The following is a 7,422-nucleotide window of genomic DNA, read 5'->3' as shown; positions in this document are numbered from 1 at the left end:
TTAGTAGAGACAGGGTTTCGCCACGTTGGCTAGGTTGGCCTCAAACTCCTGACCTCAGGTGGTCCACCTGCCCCGGCCTCTCAAAATGCTGGGATTGCAGGTGTGAGCCACCATGCCCGGCCAGTACTCTTATTTTTATTATGCAAATAATAAGGATAATCACGCAAAGGAAAAAAAAACATAGTCACACGTTGGCTAATGGTTAGCACAGTAAAAATTCTGTATCCTCAAAACTACTCTTGAAAATCTACTCAAACTCTCTTGAAGTACAGCATATATGGTTTTGTGTATACAACCCTTCATAGAAAAATCTTAGGCACGCTGGCTTTTGAGAATCACTGACAAAGAGAAAGAACAAAAGGAAAAGTCTGTAATCAGACATCTGGGTATTCTGACCATTGTATCGTTAAGGTAACTCCCAAGTCTCTGGTGGTGAAAGAAGCCTGGATGGAGAATTTGAATGTGCTCTCACCTATATGAGCTCTATTCCAGTTTTCATAGTAAGTGTCTATAACCTTAGTTCATGTCAGTAAATTGGTCTGTGGCTGCGAGGACTAAGTAAGAGAGTAAAGGCACTAGGTTTGCTGTTGAACTTAAATTTGTATTCTGGCCAGGAGTGGTGGCCACGCCTGTAATCTCAGCACTTTGGGAGGCTGAGGTGGGTGGATCACTTGAGGCCAGGAGTTTGAGACCAGCCTGGCCAACATGGTGAAACCTTGTCTCTACTAAAAATACAAATATTAGCCGGGCATGATGGTACGCACCTGTAATCCCAGCTACTCAGAAGGCTGAGGCATGAGAATCGCTTGAACCTGGGGCGGGGGTGTTGCAGTGAGCAGAGATCATGTCAGTGCACTCCAGCCTGGGCGACAGAGCAAGACTGTCTTAAAAAAAAAATTGCATTCTGCTTGGTCAGGCCCACAGGCATGCTATTCCATAGTTCATGTATTCTGTTTTTTTAAAAAACATACTTAAACATGCTCATTAAAGAATGATTGTAGAAATAAAATACTGTGTCCCAGCCCCCCAAATATTCAATGCTAGCTTTTTCTCTACTTGTTGGGTTTCATCATCTTACTATATGGTCAACTCTCTATTTCTCTTAACATCAAAACATCAAAAACCTATCCCCAATCTTTGCAAACATTATGATTTTAGTATCTCATTAAATGAAACACTTAACCAATTTACTTAACCAATCCTCTGTAGTTGAACATTTAGCTTAGTTTTTTTCACCAACAAATAATGTGATGACCATATTTTTGCAAAGATTGTTCTATTTTTAAATACTTAAAAATGGAATTTCTGAGTCAAAGTCTATAATAAAAGCTTGAGTCAGTTTGCCCTGTTACAAATCGGTCACAACTACACCTTTCACACCGTGCTCCTCAGAATTAATGATTCTCATTGAGAAACACACTTTTCTAGTTTGACAGCTGAAAAATGGTACATCATTGTTATATTGTTACATTCTTTTTAAGGAATAGTTTTGACTTTTTTTTTAAGAGACAGAGTGTCACTCTGTCACCCAGACTGGAGTGCAGTGGTGCAATCTTAGCTCATTGCAGCCTTGAACTCTTGGGCTTAAGCCATTCTCCTGCCTCAGCCTCCGGAGTAGCTGGGACTACAGGCACACTCCACCAATGCCCAGCTAATCCTTCCTAACTCCCTCCCCGACTCCTTCCTTCCATCCTTCCTTCCTTTCCCCTTTCCTTTTCTTTCCTCTGTCTCTTCTCTCCCCTTCCCTTCCTCCCCTCCTCTTCTTTTCTCTCTTCCCTTCCCTTCCCTTTCCTTTTCTTTCCTTTCTCTTTTCTTTTCTTTTGGTAGACACAGGGTCTCACTTTATTGCCCAGGCTTGTTTTCACTTTTAAATTACCTATGTCCTCTTTTGTATATTGTCTTAAAAAAAAAAAAAACTTGTGATAGACATTTTTCATGTTGTTACACAAGTCTTAATGATTACTAGTGGGTGTAATCTAACTTGGGCATTGCTCTTATTTTGGGAATTCATATTGTTTTTGATTTTTCGTAACTGTAAATCAGGCAATGCTGGATAATTTGCGTAAAAGTATTTTTTATTTGGCGTTTCTAAGTTTTTAGGAGCAACAATCATGATTCAAAGGCAGGGGCTGGAAAGAAGGAAACTGTCATTTATTGAACGAGGCGTGTGCATGACCTATCTCTGGAAGTCTGTATATAACGAATTGGCCAGTTTGGTTGCCTGTGGGGAAAGGAAGCTGGTTTGAGAGGAGTAGAAAAGGAAGGGAGAATTTTCACTGAATACCATTTAGGACCTTTTAAATATTAAGCCTGGCGCAGGTGGCTCACGCCTGTAATCCCAGCACTTTGGGAGGCCGAGGCGGGCGGATCACCTGAGGTCGGGAGTTCGAGACCAGCCTGACCAACATGGAGAAACCCCGTCTCTACTAAAAATACAAAATTAGCCGGTCGTGGTGGCACATGCCTGTAATCCCATCTACTCGGGAGGCTGAGGCAGGAGAATCGCTTGAACCAGGGAGGCGGAGGTTGCAGTGAGCCGAGACCACGAAATTCCATCTCAAAATAAATAAATAAATAAATATTGAACCATTAAGCGCCTTACCTAGTTAAAATTAATTGCATTTAAAAAAAGTGTGAAATAATGTGTGTTTAAAAAAAGACCCCAGCAAATCCACAAGGGGGCAGCATTGCTTTACAGGGAGGAAGGGAGCCGCAAACGCGGGGGCTCAGCCTTAGCATGGGTGCTGGGATCGTGACTTACATTTTTTTCTCATTTTCTGTATTGTCCCCATTTTCTACTAAGACCTATATAGAAATAAAATACATTTTATTTAAAGAGAGAAGGAAGTGTCAGGCCCTGTCCCTCTTTAGCCGTGTAGCCGTACCTCTGTATTTAAATTCGTAAAAGTAGAATTCTGAGGAGCGAGGGGGCCGGGGTTACATTTGAAGTATTGGCAGAGGGTCGGGCGCAGTGGCTCACTCCTGTAATCCCAGCACTTGGGGAGGCTGAGGCGGGCGGATGACTTGAGGTCGAGACCAGCCTGGCCAAAATGGCAAAACCCCATCTCTACTAAAAACACAAAAATTAGCCGGGCATGGTGGCACACGCCTGTAATCTCAACTACTCAGGAGGCTGAGGCAGGAGAATCACTTGAACCCAGGAGGCGGAGGTTGCAGTGAACTGAGATTGTGCCACTGCACTCCAGCCTGGGTGACAGAGCAGAGTGAGAGTCCATCTCTAAATAAATAAATAAAATACAATAAGTATTGGTAGATATGCCGAACAGATAGCCCTCTAGTTGTATTATTCTATGCTATTAATAAGAGTGTATACCGATGCCTGTCCCCAACATACTTGCCAATACAGCGTATTGTTATTTTGCTAGATCTTGTTCAATCTGATAAAAAATATCTCCTTGTTTTAATTGTATATGTTTAGTTATAAAGGAGGCTAATTATGTTTTTATGTAGTTAAAAACAGTATTTTTCTGTGAACTACTTCCCCCACTCTAACGAGGGCAGGGAATTTGTCTATGTTGTTCCCACTGCTCTGTGCGCACAATACATATTGTTGAATGAATGAATGAATGAATGAATGATAAATAACTTTTCTGAGCTCCAGTTTCCTCAGCTATAGAATGGGGGTGTGTCTTGTAGTTGCCTCACCGGAGGGTGGCATTGACCCTCCCTCTCCATCCAACTGTGGTTGGTCATCTGCCACGGAGGATTCTACACATGTACCAAGAGGCATGAAAAGACTGACATCATGAGGCTTTCTGGGGAGAGCAGGGCAGGCTCCCTAGCAGGTCCAAAATGGTTTGAGGGAGTGATGCCTTGTATTGAAGCCCACACACAATGCTTCATGTAGGTTATGTCAGCAAATACTAGTTGACAGGAAGGAAAGATTATATCCTTGGGGGAAGGATTGGTTGGTAAAGCTGAACATATGCATATCCTGTGATCCAGCAATTCCATTCCTACATACATACCCAACAGAAATACTGACATGTGTTCACGAAAAAACAGGTACAAGAATATGTGTAGCAACTCTATTCATAATAGCTCCAAACTGGGAACTGCCCAAACAGCATTGTATAATGGACAAATTATAGTGTTTCCAAAAATGGAATATTACACATCAAAGAGCACAAAAGATCCACAATAACACACAGCGGTATGAATGAATATACTATACAAAATGTCAATGACAGAAGCCAAAGGCCAAACACAAAAGCGTGAGTACTGTGTCATTCCACTCATATAAAGTACAAAAACTCATCTTTGCTTCTACAGTTCAGGATAATGGTTACCCTGGAAGGGGCACAAAGGGAGCTTCCAGGGTGCTGATAATGTTCTGTTTCTTGATCTGAGGGCTGGTTCCCTGGGTGGGTTCAGTTTGTGGAAAAAATTCAGTGAGCTGCACATTTTTGATATAAATACATTTCAATATATATGTTAAGCCCCTATAAAAATTAAAAAACAAAAGAAAGCAAAAATAGACTAGTCTGAAGGTAGTGATATATCTCCATTGATTGTTCACAGTCAAAGATTGAATTCTTTGGTCTACTTTTTCCCCCTTTCTCACTACTGATCTTGACTAGTCTTAAAAAAAAAAAAAAAAAAAAAAGCAAAATTCCTCAATGGAGAAAAACGTACAGGAAAAGTTGCCATCTTGTTAGCTGTGGTAGTGTCCAGGTGATGAGACTATGGCTGGGGTTTTCCCTTCTCCTGTATGCTTCCAGTTTACTATAATTCACTCATTAATCCAAGGCATATTAAAATGCGTACTATGTGCTAGGTACTGTTCTGTTCAACTCTCCTGGGTACAAGAGGGAACAAAATAAAGAATTCCCTGTCCTTGATAGTTTACATTCTAGAAAGGGGAGATGGACAGTAAAGAATAAACATGTAAATAAACGATGTCAAATGGTAATAATTGCTATGGAGAAAAGTAAACAGGGAGAGTCCTGTCAACACGGATCTATTTCATTAGGGTGATCAGGAAAGGCTCTAGTGATAAAGAGCAACTTGAGCAGAAACCTGTAGGAAATAAGGGAAAAAGCCACGCAGATATGGTTGGGAATTGAGAAAAAGAATTCCAGGTAGAGGGTAGAGCAATGGCAAAGGCATTGAGGTGGGAACTAGCTTTATTTTTCAAAGAATATCAAGAAGGTCACCATGCCAGTTACCAATTTATTGCATCTCAGCTCCAAATCCACCCTTCAGCGCCTGCTCTGTAGAATAGACTCCTCATAGTTTTTGTCAGCTGGCACAATGTTAAGGTTGGCCGGTAGAGGGTGCTGGAGAGACATTGGAGGAAGACAGTCTTGCTTTCCAGGTTCTGGAGTCTGGAGTTCCAGGTCTTAGCAGTTCTGCAGCCTGCCCTGTTTCCCTAGGGCCTGGCTCACAGCCTCAGTGATTTCTCCAGCACCAGGCTTCTGTAAGGAAGACGGCTTTTACAATGCATGGTGGCCATCAGCACCCAGCAACCAGCAGCTGCTTTTGGCACCTCCTGGGATGATTTTGTAACAGAGTGCCTCTAGGGAGATGGCTCACCATGAATGGCTTTCCCTGCTATCCCATTGGGTGTATTTCCAGCAAGTTCCACCAGTGAGGCACCACAGTGACTTCTCTGAACACTGAACCACAGCATGCCCTGTCCAATGAAGCCTGGCCCTCAACCTTGTTGGGGTGACGGGAGTGTGCTCTTCCTTGGGCACTCTAGGGATAGTAGATGTCCCTTAATTCTGCAATTCCTGCATCCTTTGGCATTCTCTTTATTTCTTACTAGCTCACCCCTGTGAAAATTGACTATACAAATTGAGGGCATTCTCGTCATAGCCAACTAAATCAGAGTTGAGGGGCCAGGGGAAAAAATCACTCTGGGCACATAGCACCTACTCCAAGAATTACATTTTCCACACACCCAGCTGCTAAATGTCCTGTTGTAACCCTAAGACCAGTGTTACCTAGAAGCTGCTGAAATAACATGCCACGCCTCTAAGACTGGTTTTACCCACAGCTGCCACTCACCAGTCAGAGCTTGCCAGCTCCCAAATCTCTAATGCCAATGAACTTTCTTTCAAAACGGTACATAACGTTACTTTTTCCAGTTAAACTCCCAACCTTCTCTTTGTTCTTTGGACATACTGAAGACATCCTGGTCTATGTGTGTGTCCTGAGTTGCAATTCTTGCTTTCCAAATAAAATGTTTTAAGTGTAAAGATTCATCTCTGTATTTTTATTTTCACCTCAACACCTTCCAATTCCTCCAACTCCCTGTTACGGTAAATAATTCTCTATATTAAATTTCCCTCCCACAAATTACTGTATGGTTTCTATCTTAGTAGACCCTGACTGATACAGTCACTCTGGCGTTAAAGGAGCAAGAGAATAAAGGGTAGGAGATGAAGTCAGAGAGGATCCAGGGTTCCTGGAGGACATTTGTTTTCACTGAGTGAGAGGGGTCATCCATGGAGGGGATTTGAGCAAAGGAATGATATGATGTGACTTAGATTTTTTCAGAAGCTCCCTGTGGCTGCTTAAAAGGAGGAGAAGGGACAGAAAGTGAGGTAGGAGCAGAAGCGGTGAGACCAGTGCAGAGGCTACGGTCATATTGCAAGCAACAGATGATGGGGGCTTGGATCAGGCTGCGGTTGTTGGTGGTGTTGAGAGACAGATGAATTCTGGGTACCTCTTGAAGGTCAAACTGGCAGGAGTTGAAGTTGGATTTAATGAGGTGAGGGAGAAAAATAGGGATAAAGAATAATTCAAGGGTTTGGACCTAAAAAGCTAAAACGATAGAGTTTTCTTTGACAGTGAAAGGGGGCAAGAATTCCCCTTGTGAAAGGGGACAAGGAATTCCATTTTGGATTTATTAAATTATACACAACAAATCGAGGACCATTAATTTAAGAAAATCTACCAAAGGATGGAAGGCTTATGTGCTCAAGTCACCTTGTGCTTAATCACAAGCACAACCTCTGACTAATCATATGCTGATTCGGGGGTGACTTCTAGGAAGTCAGACAATAATAAAAACAAGAATTAAAAACAAACAAACAAAAAAACAACCCACAGAGACATCAGCTCTCACCCAGGGCTAGGGAAATAGTTTCCACAGAATTAATCCAGCCAAATCCAGGAAACAAAAAACCAAATAACAGCAGTAACAACCACCCCTCCTGGGGAAATCAGAATTCAGAGTTGCAACAATATATTACGTAACATGTCCAGTCTTCCACAAAAAATTAAGAGGCATGAAACCCCCTCTCTTCTCTCTCTCTCTCTCTCTCTCACACACACACACACATGCACACACACACCAGGAAAGTATGACTCATATATAGAAAAAAGCAATCAATACACAAAATCTCTGAGGGCACCCAGATGTTAGACTTAGCAGACACAGGGTTCACAGCA

This window comes from Pan troglodytes, chromosome 21 (assembly GCF_028858775.2).
Source record: "Pan troglodytes isolate AG18354 chromosome 21, NHGRI_mPanTro3-v2.0_pri, whole genome shotgun sequence".
NCBI lineage: Eukaryota > Metazoa > Chordata > Mammalia > Primates > Hominidae > Pan > Pan troglodytes.
The sequence above is the reverse complement of the archived record's forward strand: the minus strand, read 5'-3'. Positions refer to the sequence as shown.